Genomic DNA, 20,182 nt, shown 5'->3' on the forward strand with positions numbered 1-20,182 from the left:
AGTGAGAAAACAGAGACAAAATACCACAATGCAGGTCCAGCCAGTAAACCTTACCATAACGTATTCATTTGGTGCTGTGCTCCAGCAGTAAAACCCCCAGGTACTCACAGAGTACTAGTACGTGATATCACCAAGGGGCATTCTGGACTGCTAAGCTGTAATGAAGTACAACCTCCTCCATACATGACCTTGAACAGCGTCCTTTGAGGATGCTGAAAAAAAAGCAGCAAATCATTTTTCAAATCAAACATGAAATTCAGCGTAACTATGCAGTAATGTTAAACAGAAGAATCAACTTAGCTAACAAGGTCTTTTATCCCCAAAAATGACCCACATGAAATATACAAAGGAAAAAATTACATAAGTGGTTCTGTTCTCCAACAGTCATTTTTCAGAATAAAGTTGCTATTCCATAACCAGATTCTGGGCTCAGTAGCACTTACTGTTAAGCTACGGATAACTTTTCTCAGGAGAGAGACAAAAAGCTAAGAAAATCATACTGTTAGCCACAGTTTCATTTGTAAGTGCCTCCCTAATACATATATACACACAAATCACTCAATTTTTTCTTTTTGTTCAGCAAGTGAAGTACACAAAATTACATGTCCCTATATACACTATGCACCATCTAGATACTTGGCTGGAATGCTAGGAAAAGTGTCACAGAAGGCAGTATACTTCTGAAGGCAGACTGTTACCTCTTCCTACAAAGTGGGAATATTGTTTGGCCCTGTTATGCTTCCTGTTACAGTGGAATTAACAGTGATTATCTTCTGAAAGAAAAATAACAACTGAGAAAGAATAATGAGAAATTCAGTAGAAGACCAAAGCACAAGCTAGAAAATTTTAAAAAATAAATAAAAATAAAATCCCCTGAAACCCAGAGAAGCTTTGTTTTCAAACCAAAGGTTAGCACCAAACTCCTAACACCCAAACAAAACAAACAAAAAAAAGCCTTAGCAGCAACTGCGTACCTTCTGATATGGCAGAATTTACAGCAGTCAATGTTTGTAGAAGCAACCTTTCTCTTCATTTTGTTGTAACACTGATATTTGACATTGTTGGATTGAAGAAGATAAACAAATTCTAGCCTTCTTGCTATTTAAGGTGGTCACATATACCAAAAGCATGTGGAAAGAGAGGTGGAAAGGGAGATTAATAAAAGCAAGAGTTGAAGGCTGGACATAATACACTCATTTGTAAACAGACACTTCATATTGTTTACACATCAGAAAACAACTAAAAATCTAAAGCAGAAGAAAGTTACAATGTCAATTTCCAAGTTAAATATGTTCAGAATTAAAAATAGTACCTCTTAGAAAAGCTCTGAAAAGGCAATACTTAGTTTCCTTTCATCGTCTACCTGAATTATCAGCTGAAAATACCACTGTATTTTAGGGAAAGGATAACCATGGAGAAACTGTGCTGGCTTAGAAGGTAGATAAAAATGCTGGCTAGAGATGCACCAGTTATCATCATCCCAAGACAATAAAAAATGTCCACCATATTTTCATTTGTCAATTCAGATAATATCCAAGAAATTCAGACAAAATAGAGAAATAAATATTAAAAATAAAAAAATCTAAATGGTATCTCTGTCCTAATAAGTCATGCTGATACACTCCTTTTGACACTTTTAATTCTCTTTTGTGGCACTGAAAAGGTAATACATGAAATCAGCCAACTGTCTAGCAAACCTATTTATAACTGAGAAACAGATGAGTTTTGCTTTCCATAACCCACTGTTTTTCATTGTGTAGCAACTGGTTGATGCACAACCACTACTGATAGCAGGGATTCAAAATTATTTCAAACTTCTGTTGAAAAATGTCAAAAGAAAATACTTTAAACACACAAAAGTGATTACTATGAAGTTCTGTATCTCTTCTAAGGTAATCAAAAATACTGTCCTGAAGAGCTCATCCATCTGTAAGAAACTGTTTGGGCAAACATAAGTGTTATTAGCAGCATGATCTCTTCATGAATGATCACTGCAATTGCAAAATGGTTAGTGCTGAAACTAAGAGAAGCCAAATTTAAGGCTTCTAATAATCTCCTTGAGTAATCAATTATTCAATTAATCATAAGTCAAGCTTCTGTGTGAAAGAAAAAGCAAAGTAAACAAGGGAAAAGAAGCAGTCATGGTCTGGCATACAGTCCATTCAGAATTGCAAATGAAATGTTATTTTTGTTTAAAGCATAACAATTTAAATCTACTTTTAGATACATGAATCCAAATTCTACGCTTCATACAACATTAACTCTTTAAGAACCCATACTGCACCAGAATTAACACAAAGGTTCACCAAAACCACAGTCAAGAATGAGCTCATTATAAAACAAAATGCAGATGAATGCTATGGATCTGCACGTAAGCAGTTTTGTGGAGAGGCCATCACATTCATGAAGTATACCTGATGTTTTCACACAGCTTGATTCTCTTGGAACAGAAATGGATAGGCATAATTAAAGCTTCATTTTCAATGACCATTTACCAAAAATAAAACAAAGAACCACATAGGTTTGTAAGATTTACAACCTACGCATAATATTACAGTGAAAAAAAAATGCTATGATGAAATGGCCTGGAAGGTACTTTTTTATTAGGCTGGTACATAAACAGTATGTTAAAGTGATTAAACATTTCTTATTTCTCATCCTTAACCTTTTAACCACTGACCAATTTTAAATTAATAAGGGCAGGAGTCTCAAAGACAGTACGTTTTCTCTAAGCTTCATGGACAATCCCAACTCATCTTCCCACTTGGGGAAAGTCAAGCACAAGTTTGGTAGCTGCTAGCAGACCAATCTGTGGACATGATCTGGTCAACAATGCTGCATGTGTTCACCTTTACCTTATCCTCATCCTATCCTGTTTCTTAACCAATTCCCTGCTTTTCTTGGGAGACACGTAGATAAGATATGGGGAGTGGGATAAGAAAGAAATAGAGCAGTTTAAGAAAGGCAGACTTCTGAAATCCTTCAAAAATCAGTTTCCATGTGCCCCAGTCCTTGTATAATTTCTTAATTTTTTTTTTCTTCTTCTCAGAAGCACTCTGGAGATAGATATGACAGCTACATATTACAAAACAACTGCTCAAATCCTACGTAAAAAGACATGAAGAAGCTGTATTCATGAGCCACGCAGGGATTCTGCATGGGACACGTCCAAGACACAGAAAGGTCATTCGATCCCTGGGAAGGGATTGTGCTCATTCTCTAGGAAAGATATTCCATTTGCCTATTGCAATTTTATTGATTACAGTTTTAGTACAAAGGATTCTACAGAAGGGTCCAAACAAACCAGAAATTTAGCTCTTTCCCTGTGTACAGAATCCACCTACTCAGCAACCGTTTCTTTGATAAATTATGGTCCTGCTTGGCATTACTCCAGGACTGATTTCTTCTAAATTTTGCAACACACGTATTGAACTTTGCCAGTTTCTGGCATTATAACCACACAAAGATGAACTGTGACAGAAAGCAAAATATTAAGTGCTGGAGTAACTTCACAAGCACTTCTCAAATACAGAAACGCAGATCTGAAAGTGACAATTCCTTGAACATGCAGTTTCCCATCCCAGTTATTTAGAATATTTTTAAACCTATCTATATGCTCATAAATATGATCTGATTAGGAAACAGTATTTCTTTTTAATTTCCTCAAGTTTCATAAACTTCTATGTTAGATGAGAACAATTTCTAGTTGTTTTCAACCAAAAATACCTCATTAATATAAAAATCACATTAAAACAGCTCTGCAGAGTCCAAACTAACTAGTTTATGGGGTTTGGGTTTGCATTTTTTTTTTCTATGTTGTGTTTGTGTTTAAAATATCACCCAATTCACTTCTTAACCAAAAAAAAACACAAAGAAAAATTGATAGCAGATTCTTCCAGCAAGAATATAATCAAAGCTACCTACATTATGAAAAGACAGACAGAAGAGTGATAGTCGCTTTGCTATCTGAAGCCTGAATTAAATAAAAAATAAAAAATTAAATATTAAATAATTAAATTAAAAAGCCTATTAAATAAGAATATTACCTAAGAAACAGCCTATTTAGCATGTTTTTCTCTTACAGATTCCTTTGGGTGGATGTTTTTTTTTTTTTGCCAGTTACAAGCAAGTGTACAAAATCTTAAGAAGTTATCTTTGCTTTTGAGCTCACCTGCTTCTGAAACTTATTTTCCACATCTTACACTGTATCTTCAAAAAACCAAAAAATTAGAATACAAAATTAGCCATAAATCATTGATGGCTACAGGTTGCACCTTGTTCTTAGCTACATCAATGCAAATATTGAGTTGAAAATGCCACTGATCAACTGAGACATTCTGAATTTAAAAGAGAGCAAGTATGAGAAGAGTATGGTAAATGGCTTCCAATAAGAACTAAGAGTTACTTAAACAGATTTTGTTTGAGAACAGTACCAAAAATGAAATGTGGAAACTTGCTTCCAAAATAGCTTCCAAACAGCATATGGGCATATCCTTCAGAGATGTCCACAAAGCCACAATGACATCTCAGTTTAGTTCCCAAGTAAGCCTTTCAACAGTAACAAACACATGGATTAAATACTAAGGATAGACCTCCAGTTGGTTCTAAATATATGTAACGCCACAAAATTAAAAATAGCTTTGCATCACTGACAGGATTATAGCAGAGCTACAAAGATGTAAATCAGCTGTTTCTAGATGTTTTTTCCTCATTAAAATTATTGCTTTTTCTACATTCTTGGTGCAAATGAAAATCTCTGTTAGGGGCTTAGCTAGTTACCCTAGAAACAGATCGTGAGACCTGCTAAGTTGAAGGATCTTTCAGGCCCTTTCTACTTCCTACTCATGTACTGTTCCAAATTCCCAAGGATTTGTAATCCTGGGATACCCAGCAAGAAAATCCCACTTAGGGAAGCTATAGCTAAATTCATAAAGAACGCCACTGATAATACCCTTCACTTGCACTGATTTCCACCTCAGAGATTTCGGATGTCGCTGCTCAAATGCACAGCCTCAACTGCTATTCAGGGCTTCCACAATGCCATCCTCTGCTCGCCTATTCATTGCTCTGAAAGTGCTTGTGCACTGGTCTCTGTGGGGCATTTCTGGGAGCTGTTCTAGAGCAAGCAATTAGTGGAAGTGTAAACAGAAGCATGCGACATGATAAATACTATCAAAATTAAGTAAATGCTGCTTTAAACAAAAAAGGTAATCTCTTACATGCAGAGAGGATTATCGATTCATTACTTCTACCCTTACACCCCCAGCATCAAAGCAGCAATGTCACCTTAATCTTTTTGGTTGCTCCACCACATATTAAAAAAAAAAAAAAAAAAAAGTAGAAAAGCATTTGGAAATATTTTTCATTACCTTTTTCCAGACATTGATTGCACTTTGCACACAATACACAGAGAAGCCAAATCTTTGCACAAGCTTCAGTGAAATTAGCCAAATGTCACAGAAGACTGATTTTTTTTTTTTTTTAAGAACAAGCCCCGGGCATCAGGCAGTAATCGCTTCATTACATGTTTTGAATTCATTGAGAAACAAAAGTTAACATTAATCTAAACCTTACTAGGTTCCTCAGAGTCACAAACCCTGTACCTGAGTTGCGTGCCCATTTGCTTAAGACTGAAGATGCATTTCCCTCCACTGTCTCAGTGATTTCTGGTCTGCATTATACACACAGCAACAAACAACACTGGCAATTTATTACCAAACAAACAAACATTGACAGTTCCCTGGCTGATTTTCCAATCACAATTAAAATTCATACAGAAGAATGGCTATTGCTATACTATGTTATGCATATACAGCTTAATGGACTTGGACTTGAAGACTTCCAGGATGTCGTCACTGAACTTCAGGCCATAAAAATGTAGTGTGTCCTCAGTCTCCTCAACCTGCTAACACGAGTCAGGAGGAATACAGCAGTCAGGATGCACAAGAGACAGGTTCCTCTTTGTTTCAGGGAGCAGGCTTCCACAAAACAAGCTATCACTGTCACAGCCACATGGGTCACCTCACCAGAGTGAGCGATCGACACGGGGCACGTGGCTAGGGGGACCACACTACCTTCTCCACCCCACTTCACCACTGTTCCAGTCCTGGAGGTCTGCAGAAGTCTGGCAAATTAATGGATTTCACACAGCCTTGACAAGCAGGAGAAAGATCTTAAAAGAGACAAAATATAACAGTATATGCTGCATCTCACTGATGGACACTGCTTTCCTGGAGATTGCAGAGTTCTTTATATTCAAAGCTCAGGCTCTTCTTTGGTAAAAATGGGAAAAAAAAAAGTTGAGAGAGGAAAGGAAAGAGAAACAGTATTTAAAATCTGTCAAATTATTAAATACTTGCAAGGAAAAAATAAACTGTTCCATTTTTAGTACATCCAGGAAATTAGTCAATTCAATGAGATGATGTACAATAATTTTCTCAATTCTGAGTAGCACGGAAGCCACAACACCAGTCCTACAGTTGCAGTCACACCATTTGCAGGCGTGATCATTCAGCAGAGTCAGGCTTAATGCCTCATTATGATCTTTTGATCCTGTGCAAGTACAGGTTGTGATTGCTCAAGAGGCTCCACTGCCCACTTCACATGCTGAAGGTATTATGGTGATGGGTAAAATGTGTAAGTGGAGTATATTAGACAGAATACCGTGAAATTCAGGATCATTAAAGAGAATGCAATAGTCTACAGAAGTAATGATGATCACTCTTCAATTAATAAAGAGCATTTGGCACAATGAAGGATTTTAAGAGCATAGAAAATATGACTCAGTGATACGAGACAATGAGAATCCTCAGAGCTAGAATGGCATCCTTTGAACCACCTACAGGGACACAAAGAGAAAGGACCAAAGCAGCTGAAATAGCTAAAGACACTTTGCAATCATAAAAATTACTCTGTCTTTTCAGAATAAAAAGAAAAAAGTTACATACAAATGCACATCACATTATTGTCATAGCCAGCTGTGGCAACAAAAGAAACTCAGCTAGGAAAGATATTTTCCCTGAAGGGAAATGGTTACATCACAGACCCACAGGGCCTGTAAAGCATCTTTTGTTGATCTACATTAACTTCTGAATCCTATAAATCATTTCCAGTCAGAATCCCTAGCAGTGTTTCCATTAATCCTGCATTACCATTACAATTTCTTGTAATGTTTACTATGATTTTTTTTCCAACACCTTCAACTCTGGAACATCCTTCCTTGTTTTACCACTTTGAAAAAAGTTAACTAACCCCCTTCCCACCCTGTACATTATTACAGTGAGGGTACTTGTACAGTGTTCCCATTTTTTCTCTTAATCTCTTTTTACCCAGCCCATATTGCACTCCCTCTGCCACTCACTGTACTTCTGTCTGTTCCTTACAATTTAGGTTGACTTTTCTACAGATTTCACTGTTCCTGTATGTTTTAAAAGGGGAAAGGCAAGTTGCTCAAATTGTGGTCATGTTCAGAGTTACATCAAAGATACATCCATTGGTACAGGGCGCACTATTTAGACACATTCCTCTGACCTGCAAAGGTCAGAAAATAGAAAAAATAAAAATCATACAAAGCATGACCATATGCAATTCTGCTATGACCACCTGTTAAGACAGGTGATACCAACTTATTGATTAATTTTGATCTTCTTTTGCAAGGGTCAAATATACTGATGTACTTTCCTAACCTTTTTTACAATCAAACTTTAAATATCACGCTAAAGCAGCTGGCGACAGAAAAAGACAAGGAATGCTGTTTCAACAGCTTAGCTAAAATGGAAAATAATTTACTCCATCACCACATGGCTATGCTCATGTAAAAAACAGTATCAGAACATCACATTTGATGAGAAACAAACAATACAAATTTAAAGGGAGGGGAGGGGAGGGGAGGGGAGGGGAGGGGAGGGGAGGGGAGGGGAGGGGAGGGGAGGGGAGGGGAGGATCTGTTTAGATCAGTTTCTAGGATGAAGTCATCCCTGATCATGAAATGCAAAGTTGGGTCAAAATCCCTCAGAAAGAGATTATTCAAATTAAGGACCACTCCCTACCATATTTTTGAGGTCCATGTACCACTGAGGACTGATTTCTCCAAAACAGTACACCTTCCCTCTCTCCCTGAGAGACTATTTCACAGTCTAGTAGACCTCAGAGTTAAGCTGATTTTTCCAACGCTTAGTTTTTTCTTCCTGTTTCTCATCCCATCGCTCACAGTTAAGCCCTCATTATCATGCACAGTTTTGTTTCCTGCTGCTTCTGTCAGGGGGCTGCAGCTTTTCAGCAAGATCCTTCCCCTTAATTAACAAAAGGGAAATAAGATTTCAGTCTGCTCAAAGTACTAAGAATAATCCCTACCCCTGGAACATCCTTGTGGTATTTGTTTCAAGACGAGCAACCCATACCGTAAGAGGCACACAACTAAGGCCGAGATGAAAAGTTCATAGGTCCATTTGAAGCCAAAAGCCTTAATGGAAAATTGTGCTCCAAGACCTGCTGCTGAGACTCCAACGTTGCCATCTAACATCGCTCCCTGCATTCCTCGCTTTGTCTCTTTGATAGGTCAAGAACTGGCAGAGCAAGAACTTTTTTCTCACAAGAGACTCTAAAAAACACCAAACCTGGACTTCTGAGGTGTTTCAGTTCAAAAAATTGAAGAAAATAAAATTGCTTTTACCGAGGTTGAAACAAAACGTAATTTTCACGGGGAAGACTGATAACCTAATTTCAGCTCAGAATTAGTATTGTTCTCTTCTTGACAGTACAAGCTTTACAAAGAAAAACGAAGCAAGCTTGTTTCTGCACTCTTGCATCGCGTCTGTCCCTTACGAAACAACAAAACCTTCGTATAAACCAGCACACAACCACGGCAGCAACAACAGAGGGAACTCCCTTTGCTAACCAAGCACTACAAAAGTGCCATGTACGTAACGTGCAGCTGCTGACAAGAGAAACTGTGTTCACGTCCGTCACAAAGAGGCCTTCTATCTCTGCAAGTCACTGAGCATCCCTGTCAGCGTGGCAGGAAAGGAGCAAACACCATCGTACTCGTGCCACACGCAAGTACGTACAGACATCATCCCAATACGCTAAACATTATTAAAAAAAAAGATCCAAATGTAAAAGTAAGAAAATTTGATTTTTTGACGGTTAATTCAGCTGGGCTCAGAGAACGGGAAGACTTTCCCCTGTTCCGGAGTACCGAGGCCATGCAGAGCAGTAACCACGCGCTGCCAGGTCGCTGCCGTGAGGAGACAAGGATTCATTCAGACACTGGGCCACTGGCTCCTGACGGAGGGCTGTGGCACAGCTCCGGGCACAACGGGGGAGCGCCTGCCAATTTCTAAGTTCTCAGGTCTTCCCATTAACCCAGTCCATGATTCTCCCACAATTCCCAAGAGATAAAGTTATTTTTTTTATGGAGATGTTTCTAGATGAAATGACATCCACACCCGGACACGTGAGCCCACTCAAATCTTCCCGCGTGTCCTCCACAGCCACATCTTCTGATCATGAGCCCTCGGAGGTAAAACCCACTATCCCTCACTTTTTTCTTGGGGAACGTATCACACACACAGGGCACTTGTGAACGGGGCTCCATTTAGGGGAAGAGTTAGCCTCCTCAGGACAAAAAGGAACAAGTGGACATAACGGTGATGTAACTTAAAAGCCAGAGACTGATGGGAGGGAAGAGAAAAAAAAAAAAAAAAAAAAAGAGGATTAAAAATCCTCACCACACACAATCCAAACACATTTAAAATACATGGTACCTACAGCAAAACAAGAACAGATACACCAGATGTAGAATTAAATGTGTATGTGAGATTACCTTCCGGACTTCGTCACAAGCATGCGACACGTAGAGATGAACCAGAAGGAGCAATTCAATTTTCACATACTACACTTTGGGACAGGAAAAATAAACAATTTTAACTAGCACAGCAGAAGGTTTCCTCTCACGTATCTGGGACTGAGAGTGAAAGAATGATGATCATAAAGATAATTCTAGAAATGCAAATAGAAGCACTGCTACCACCCTGAGTCCCCGGATGCAAAAACTTGCAACAGTACCACTGACATCTCATAAAAAGCAGGCTGAATTCAGTGCTTTTTTTTCACTCCATTTTTGCTCCTGGCATTCAAATGCTTCCACACAAGTGACAGTGTCAAAAACTTCATCAGTTCTCTGTGTCCGTGCCTGGTAAGATATGAACATCTACAAGAACAGATCTGGGAGTAAAAGAGAATTCAGAAACCACTGCCTGTGGGGAAAGCAATACCTTCAGTTGCTCTTCTGCAACAGAAGAAGATGACAAAACTTCACAGGTTTTAGTCTCTCCTCAGCAAAAATGGGTTCCAGATTTCCATCCTTGACCATTAACGTGTAATCCATCCTTTTTCCCTTCAGACAGGACTTCAGATAACAGACTTACTCTTTGTACAACAAAATCATGGTCATCTTCAGGGGGATTTTTCCCTCTCGGTAAAATAAATTTCTTACTTCATGAATTTTGAAGGGCTGAGGCCCCTAAAGGGCTGAGGTCATGGGATCTTAGGCTGACTTCAAAGGATTCACTTAATAAACAAGAGCAAAAGAATGAACAGACTTCAGAAATAATGTAAGTCTGAATATATAAAATTCAAGTAAAATAGCAGGTACTTTTATACTGTATGCCAAGTCCTCATTATGTATTTAGCACTCGCAAACGTCACAGCAAATATGAGATAACTCAACTCACTGACATGCTGTGTCATCAAAACACACCAGATGGATGTTGCACTTACACAAAGTCACTTCCCTTCCTCGTTCCTCTCCTCCAAATAGGATGTAATTTTTAAAGAGCAATGACAGGTGCCAACACTGAAAATCCTGTCCTGATAATTACTTACTTACCTGAGCATAATCACTACTCCAATTACTTTAGTCAAATTTAATGGTAAAATTTGGTGTCGGTCCCGAAACTATTTACAAAGCTGTACTGCTGCAGTATTTGCAAGGCTTTGGAAAGGCTTAGTTTTACCCCAGCAAAGACAGAATCACACACAACTTTCAGAGAAGTTTGATTTTTTTCTAAATAATCTCTCCCTGCCACCAACCCAACACACACTTCCCTCAGACTGACTGAACTGGTGGCTACTGGTACTTCTCTGCACTTTTAGCATCCCAATTTCTCCTCCTACAGAAAAAAATAAAATTAACTAGATTCCCCCCTTTCCCATATTCTTTCCCTTGTCCTCACACTGCTCTACTTTCCACCTCACCTTTAAAACACTGCCACAAGACAGACCACAAAACCTGACCCTGCTTCCAACACACAACATGTGTCTCCCTACGGCACATTTGGGGACTCCAGCAAGTGGCCTCCCCACTGGCTGCTAGTGAAACTGCAGCCATAAATCACTGTTTTATATTCATCCTCTCCTCTACAAGCAGAGTCCGCTTCCTAAAACCCATTAGTGTTTCAAACGAGTCTTCCATGCTGTTCAAACTACATACGGATAATTACAATTACAGTGTACCACTCCATACCAACTTGGAAGATCTGATGACATATTTACAAATGTCTTTTCTTTCTGCCATTGTCCCTCACAGATGCCAGGTAAAGACCAATGAAATCCGCACAAAGGCTTTGCAGGCTTTGTTGGATTCTCACTCAGAACCATTAGAACTGAGAGTTTTATCTGGATTATCAGATATGCCCACTGCTCAGCACCCTATCACAGCTAAAAAGGCAACACAGAAGAGCTGTGGCTTGTCTGTTCCTATGCCATAATAACAGTGCTAGATATTGCAGAATGCCATAATGCAGCAGGACTCGTGTTAAGCATCTGAGAGGTAAAGACTTCAACAAGTGGGGTAAATAAATCGACAGCATACGTGCATCTAGTTGGAGAAGGCCAATCTTTCAGTGGTGTCTGTCTGATTTTTTTAATACTCTAACCCTTAATAACAGCAACATGGAATATTATTTAAAAAAGAGTAGCTTTTTTTTTTTTGGTGTACTGCCATTATCTCTTTGCTGTTCATGTGACTATTAAACCTTCAGACTGACTTTGAAGGTATCTTAACAAAAAATATCCTCATCTTCCTTGTAACACAAAAAAAATCTGAATTATCCAGTGCAACACTCTAAATTCTTCTTTCCTTGTAATTTAGCCCTCTGATTTCACGTGTAAGACACCTTCTAAAAAAAAACAAAACAAAAAACCACCACACCACAAAACCAGTACAAATTCTTAAGTGTTCTGAAGTCTCGTGGCCCCAAAATAACTTTTTCTACAATGTCATGGCTCTTGGGCAGAAAGCTGAAAAAGTCTTCCTTTTTCAAGTAAGCATTTTTTTCTTACTAAAAAGAGGAAGTCTTATTTTAATAGTGTGTGTGCTATTCCGTAACCTGGAGGGTATCTAGCGTATGTATATAAACCTGCACCATAGTGCCTGTGGAGACTGCTGCTTACAAAATGACAATTAAGAGACAGATATGCAGATCACTGACGATCAAAATTGAGTTGTGACCTGCTTGGGTTTCAACCTAGTTACATACTGGAAAAAATATATATATACACATATGTAATCTTTGTGCCTTTACCTCAGAAGTCATTATCTTCATAGTTAGAGATGATGAAGAAAAACTATGTTCAACAGAACATGAATTTGCATACAAAAAATGCCAGGTCCAAAAACTGCCTGTGTTCCACACACAAATATGCTCTCCACTGGAATTTTAATTTCTGAGGAATCACCAAAAGGCAAGCATTTTAAAGTAAAGAACCTATTACTTTTCTGAAAATTTACTGTACTAACTGTATAAAAACTATGGTTGCGCTTTTAGTATATAGCTTTCATTCAACTGTAATTCCACGTTGCCATTCAGTTCAAAATTCTTCTATGGACTACCAGGGGATAATTCATCCTACCGGTGGCTGCACCGATCTCCTCTAAGAAACATTTTGGAATTTGCTGGTCAAGGACAACTAATGACTAGATCCTTGGGTGCTCTCATAACCAATGCACCAGAGGACATGAGGTGACGTTCCACGCTACTGAAGTAAACCGCAGAGTAACCTCATACATTTCTGAGACTTTTTGATCTAATATAAGCAGTGATACATGCAGCCAATATTTTAAAAATATCACAATATTTTTTAAATTATCCTGCTCTGTAGCTTACTCATTTAGATTTCCATGAGGCATAAATTTTATATTCAAGATACTGAGATATCTTGGCTGCAAACCATTGACCAGAAATAATGAGATCAGCAGCTAACTAGAAATAATAGTTCTTTTTAATAAAGTAGTTGGAAGTGTATCCAGAACATGTTTTGATGAATTGTACACCAAACTGTTAAATGTGTGTAACTGCTGAAACACAGATGTGTTTTCTGTAGCCTTAATTACATCTAAATTTACATTCAAAACCAGCTTGGCCTAACTTGAAATTCAGTCATTCAGTCTGCATAGCTTTTTAAAATGAAGAAATAAAAAGACATCCGAGTGTGTGTTAAGCTGATTAACTGAGTGTACCCTCCCAGTGAGTAAAGAGAGAAGAGCGGACTCACGTGTCAACTTCACCTACAAGTGAAACTGCTGATGCCAAAACCATCACGGCCCAACGGGTGCCGCACTCAAAACACAGTGGGAGAAAACCGCACGGCTCCTGCAAGACTTTAAAACGGGGCTGAATCGATCAGACTAATTGTCATCAGCTTGTAGCAAGAAGGCTGAACTCTAGGAAGTCCAGGAGTTAAGATTCAGGCAGAAGCACCAGTACTAAGGGCAGAGCAGCCCCCTCCAGCGATGCCCAGGTCACCGCTAGGAGCGCGGGCAGCTCCGTTACCTCTCCCGCTGCCCTCGCCGTCGGAGCGCGCTCCTGCAGGAAGAAGCTTTCAAGGACTTTGGGATTTGCTCATTGTTACGTTGTTATGAAATAAAATTAAGCATGCCAAAATCTGAATGATGTCATGGCAATCCAGTAAGTGGATTACATTAATCATTTATCAGCAAGGCAAGATAATTCTTGAGCGAGAGCAGAACCCTGAGCTCACCCCTATTCTTCACTCCTAGACAAAAGGTACTACAGCTGAGGATATCAAAAATACAAATAAAGCACATGGAAAGGGTATTTAAAATGCCCACTGAAATGTACTGAAATTACAAAGCTCCGGACTGGCTCACATACAATCTTTTATTTAACACAAAACATTTGCATTTCTGTCAGGTCACCACAAAATTATCAGGGGAGATTTTCTTCATCAGCTAAAAGGTAACTGCACAACATGCAATTAGTAGGAAAGCTGCTTAGTAAATCTTCCGTTTTTTAAAAACGGTGATCAAATTGTGAAACTGCTGCAACGTCATTTAACACGAAAATGTTTTCTGAATTTATGGAGGTTGCTTTTCTCTCTTTTTATCGTCTTAAAAATCCAATTTATCTTTTTTTTAAAAAGCAGAGAACTGTCAGGTCACAGCCTGAAACACAGCTGCGTTTCAGGCTGGAACGACCACGGTCCGAGGGACCTGCAAGGCAGAGCCCATCGCGAGGTAACCATTGTTCCCAGCACCGGGAGCTGCCATCAGCAGGAAGCCTCTGCAGGCAGACCAGGACGGGTCAGAGGGAGGCCAGCCCTGCCTCCCGCTGCCTGCGCTGTGAGCAAAACCATTCGCGCAGCATCGCCTTGTGAAGCCCCCGGAGAAGCGGTACCTCGGTTTCATAATTTCGGAGGCGAGCGAGCCAAGCCGTGTACATGCATCGCATGCGCAACTCCTGTCTCAGTCACCCAGTTTGAGCAGGGTTTAGATCAGATGGCGTTCGGGGATCCTTTCCAACTTAAATTATTCCTGGGATCATAAAAGAGCTGGTGTGAGAAAGCTGTCAAGAGAAAATAAAAACCCCACAGCTCCCCACGCACGTCCCGCAGAACGGGCCAACTTGCCCCTGCAAGGCGCCACCAGCCCTCCCAAAACTCTGGATTTAAAGCCTGTTACCTAAAAAACTCTGGATTTAAAGCCTGTTACCTAAAACCTTGTTTTTACATTAGCCTAGGGAAGACCTAGAGCAAGAACTTCTGCCCTCCGTTTCCTCCCCCACCATTGTCTGGATGTTTTTAAGATATTACTGTCAGCTTATTCTTGGAAAAATGCTTTACCAATTCGTATTTATTTGGTCTAAGGAAGAGTTATATTTAAGACTACAGAAGCACCCAGACTTCAAACATGATCAAAGTCCCAGCAGAATATGCATTATACAAATGCACAGTAACAGTAAAACTATCGTCAAGAATTGCAACTCACATATCAGAATGAATTAAACAAAAAATCATGAATAAAACCTAAGCATTCATGTATGTTTTCAATTTTCCATTATGTCCTGATTTTTTTTCTTCTGCCTCGTTTAAAAATACTTTATATTACCCAGTCCCTAACTTCCTGCTCATCCCAATATCCACTATTCTGTGAGCAAAATGTTGTCAGAAAAGAAGTTCTGAATGACCACCAAAAGTGGAACAATCAGAAACCTTCTCTCTTATGTGCAAAAATGAGAATAATTGCAAAAAAAAAAGAAAATGATTTATCCAGATCAATTCAGGGTACTCGAACTTTATCTCCTAGGTATCAGTCCAACACCCCTACCATATATACAGAAAAGCGGTTCTTCCCCTTGTATACATCACTAGCACGGAAAAAAATAAAGCAACAGCAAGTTAATTTAGGGTAATTGCTCAATCGATCTTGGTAGCAGATGGCCAAGTTTTGTTGAGTCCATGGCCCTACTGCCCTGATGTTTTCCTGATCTGTGCTCACCTTTTAGAGTTGAAAGTTTAAATACCAAAATCAGCATGAATGCTCTTGATGCTTAAAAAGCGTGACACAGAGGTTCAGAAAAGTTTAATAAATTGATAAAAGAAAGGGATTAAATTAAAGGGGCTACCATTAAAGGGATTAAACCAAACATTCTAAGGACGTGCTCTAATCTGTCACATTTGCCAACAGATTTTTTTATGATGTCCCTCACTCCTAACTCTCAGATACTCCTTATGTGAATGATAAGTTGGTCTTCTACTTACAGAGTTTAATTTTTATTGAACTCCTCATTAACAAAATAAATTTAAAAAAAATGCTGGCTTTTGAGCAAGATTTCATAGACATGTGCCCTTCTCCCCTACTGTCATATATTCTTGGATTATCTGTTTCATCTAAAAAGAATTTAGAACATCCCAATTTTTTTTTTAATGATTCTGAACTCATCATCTAGATTTCATAGATCATCTCCTCCTTTTGCTGGACAACAGGAAAAACAGAAGCTCCTACTGTGGCCTACCTCACCTAGACTTTTTATTGCTTTACATACTTGTAATCCATGTCTTTCACTAGTTTCTTTTATTCTGTACAAAACCCCACTGCTTATCAACAAACAATTGTTTATACAGTCTTGTTAGACAGAAAATTCTTCCAGTAATGTCTGAAATCAGCCTGAACAAAGCATAGGAAATAGCCTGTAGGACACTGTATGTAGGACATGACTATGTAGACATAGCCCTGTGATGACAACAAGATGGACAAGACGGACATGAGAGCTGCACGCCATCTTCCCAATGCCATCTCCCTGCTGGCTCCTTGGAAATTTGACTTCTATTTCCTCCGATGTCCTGATATTGCCCTGATGGACCCTCTCCAACAGAAAGGGTCCAGTCTCATCCTACAGCGGTATGGTGCCCTGAACTAAGTCCTCTGACACCTACAGCTGCTCCTCATTTCACTTCCTATATGTATAGGAAGCGCTGTTCAGAATTGGGACAGGTATCACTATACATGTACAGATGTGAAAGCAGCAAAAAAAATGTTTCCGCAGGTCCCTTCAGTAAAGCAACAAACATACAGCTTTTTTTTTTTTTTTTTTTTTTTTTTTTTTTAGAAAAACACAGTGTCATGCAGTGGAAACAGAAAAATACTATCACAGTGCTCTGAGCAGCTGGCTTATCAAACCAGACAATACAATGAAGCAAAACCAATCAATCTGTTTTTCAGAAACCTTTAACCCTATGCAATATGTATTACACATAATCTATTAGAAATAATGAGCAGAGGGCCGCCTGCTAGACCTCTCATTAAGTAGGAATCTTCATCTTCTGTAAAATGAGAAAAACATATCTAAAAATGCATTACCAGAACATCAATGACTGACTTAAACCGCCAGTAATAGGATATTGTTCAAAGTTAAGCTTCAATTAATCAAGCTGCGTAGCCTATGGACAATGTGAATTAAACTATCTGAACCGCCTCTATTTCTTTTTCTTTTTTAGTGGAAAAGGTCTGATTCTTCTAATTCATAACCTAGTGCAAATCCAGAACAGCTACTGTCAACAGCCATCAAATTGTGTGCTAAGGGAAAAAATGATGAATCTAATCCTGAAGTGTCCAGGCAAACAAATGCAAGGTGAATGTTTGAGCTCTTAGTTTGATTTTCCTTAATTTTGTCTACTTCATGACCCAAAAGTTTATTGGTCTTTTTTTTTTTTTTTTTAAGTGATCATTAGCTTTGGATACTAACCCTGAACTCACTTTGTAGGTGCAGTAACACCCCAAAATCAACCTAGTGTGTACCTGCCAAATAACGTTTCTAGATTTATTGCTCCATTTTCCTGATTTTGTTTGCCATAAACACTACTGCACAGTGAGACACCCTCAAGCCAAACAACTCAAACACTGTAAGTGACTACCCTTATTGACCTATGAAGAACACAAAGAAGCTGAAGAAGAGCTTCCATTTCTTCACACCTACACGTCTTTCACGCAGCTCCAGATTCATAGGCATTGTTTATAAAAAGTGAAAGTTACCTGTGTTTTAATGACAGACATAATTCTCATATTAAAGGCTTTTTAAGCTTAAGAATGCAAACTTCGTATATGACTGTGGCTTAAAATGGTATCGAAGAAGTCAGAAGCCAGTTCCTTGCCCAGTTAAAATCCATTCGCCTCCGATCGCTTGCTTCTGATCAGTGTTGTTTATCGGAGAAATCAAACAAACGTCAGCCTCAAAATTAGCAGTCCCCGATCCGAAAGCTTTACGCGTTCTCAGTAACTGCATACAGCAAACGGAATATTCAGGCTTATCTCCAAAAATCCGCACCCGCTCTCCCTGCCCCACAAGAACAAAGGTACACCGGACGATACCAAGATCTCCACCCTGGCATCCATCGTGCCACCACATCCAGCACCGCGGAGCACCTTCCAAGGCATTACTTCCTATTGTTTAAACACATGAAGACAGCCTTTAACAAATAAAAAAAAAAGGGAATGTATTTTTACTCTTCCCAAGATGTAAAGAACTGCAAACTTACCATGAAGGGATGTTTGAGAATATATGTAATAACATAATGGTATATATATTATTAAATCAAGTAATTGTGAAAATTACTTCATCTGAAGTAACCGGATGGAGTTATACTAGGTAGATTTGGTGGCTCTCCTCCGACACACCAGAGCTACATTTTCTAAGCACCTGTATGCACAAACCCACCTTCCCAGCATCCTTACATTTTACAACCAAAGGGCCAGTCTGTGAACACCTTCAGGCTTCTAGGCGGCCGGCCTTGTGTCTGTTAGGAGACAGCTCGACAGCCCGAAAAGCATTATTTCTATTTTAAGCGAGGGCAGCGCTTCGATGTAAGACAGGCGTGCTGCTTCGAGCCACGGCTGGCGATGCCCAGCAGAAACTTGGAGGGACGCATCGCCCGCTCCGTGCCGCACAGCCCACCTCCATGGCAGCGCCATTCCTTTGTAAGCAGCGGTTCGGCCTCGCAGCTCCCACATCCCGGCCCGGGTCAGTATTTTACCAACAACCAAGCAAGCTGCTTTTCGCTGTGCTTTACATTTTGGTCCCTCAACACCCACAGCGCGCCCGAACGCTGTATTTTCTGCTCCTGCACGGTCTCCCTCGGTGTTTCAGCAGAGACTTAAATCTTCCAGCGCAAATATGCGCAGAGGCACGGGCACCAGCTCCTCTCCCCCCCTCCCAGCGCCGCTGGGCAGCCTCCTCTCCCTCCCCTCCCCGCCGCCAAAGCAAAAAGCAAACACGCACCTCGATTTTTTCTTTTTTTTTTTTTTGTCATTTTTTGTCATTTCCCCCCCCCCCTCCCCTCACCCCCCACCGGGATGTAACACCTGGGGAACACACACACTCTTTGTCACCACCGCCGCTGCCGGCTGGCTCCGAGGCAGGTGCCGCCGGTTCCGTTGGCGACAGCACACCCCAACACCCCCCCCCCAAAAAAAACAATATATATATATATATAAAATAAACAAATAAATTAGATGCTGCGGTTTCTGCAGCCCAGGCCACCCCCACCCCCAGCCCCGCGAGGAGGCGGATTTCTGCACGCCCCCCGGTGCAGCACCGCCGGTCCCCCCCAAGACGGAGGAGGCGCGGCCGCCTGCCCTGCCCTGCCCTGCCCTGCCCTGCCCTGCCCTGCCCTGCCCGGACACAGCCTCCCCCTCCTGCGGCCGGGCCCGACCGGGCACCGGCACCGGGTGAGGGCCGAGGCTGCTCCGCGGGGCTCCGCGCAGCGCTGCCCGGCACCCGCGAGCGCTGCCCCCCGCCGCCGCCGCCGCCGCCGCCGCCGCCCCGCACCTCTCCTCCCGCCGCCGCCACCGCCTCCGGAGCCGCCACCATCTTCCTCCGGCCGCCGCCAGCACCGCCCGGCCCGGCCCGGCCCGGCCCGGCCCCTCCCGCCGCTCGGCTCCGCGCCGCCCTCCGCGTCAGAGCGCCCGCCGCCGCCCTCGGCGGGGCCGCCATGACGGGACGCGCCGCGCCGCGCTGGGCCGGGCCGGGCCGGGCCGGGCCGGGCCGGGGGGAAGGCGGCCGAGGGCCCGGAGATGGCGGCCCCGAGGTGCCGAGCCCGTGGGCGTCCTCACCCCGGGGAGACAGCTGCCAGTACCTGCGCCTCTTCGGGGCTCGCGTCCCTGCTGCCAGGGGCTCCGCAGGGCTCGCTTTCTTCTGCGTGGTGTGGGCTGCGGGCAGCTGTGGTGACCGATCTCCCTCGGTGCTGCGCCCCGAAATCCTCACGGGAACGCCTCGGCTCCCGTGGTGCTCAAAGCAAGGTGCCCAGACAGTGATTAATAAACCACCCGAAGGAGCACGCTTCTTTAGTCACGGCCAGACCGATATCTAATCAAAGTTGTCCATTGAAA

General features: G+C 41.2%; 1 protein-coding gene across 4 annotated transcripts in view; it reads right to left on the bottom strand.

Annotated features, from left to right (window-relative positions):
* Positions 1 to 20,182, bottom strand: part of APBA1 (amyloid beta precursor protein binding family A member 1) — an 89,048-nt gene extending 68,866 nt beyond the window's left edge. For 3 of the 4 annotated variants that reach the window (XM_066989132.1, XM_066989131.1, XM_066989130.1), the window contains exon 1: positions 19,623 to 19,737. The gene's annotated coding sequence lies outside the window, so the exon portion shown is untranslated. Of the gene's footprint in view, positions 1 to 19,622; positions 19,738 to 19,929 lie in introns of those variants that run through there. The other variant, XM_048049679.2, reaches the window with a different exon arrangement.

This window comes from Anser cygnoides, chromosome Z (genome assembly GCF_040182565.1).
Source record: "Anser cygnoides isolate HZ-2024a breed goose chromosome Z, Taihu_goose_T2T_genome, whole genome shotgun sequence".
NCBI lineage: Eukaryota > Metazoa > Chordata > Aves > Anseriformes > Anatidae > Anser > Anser cygnoides.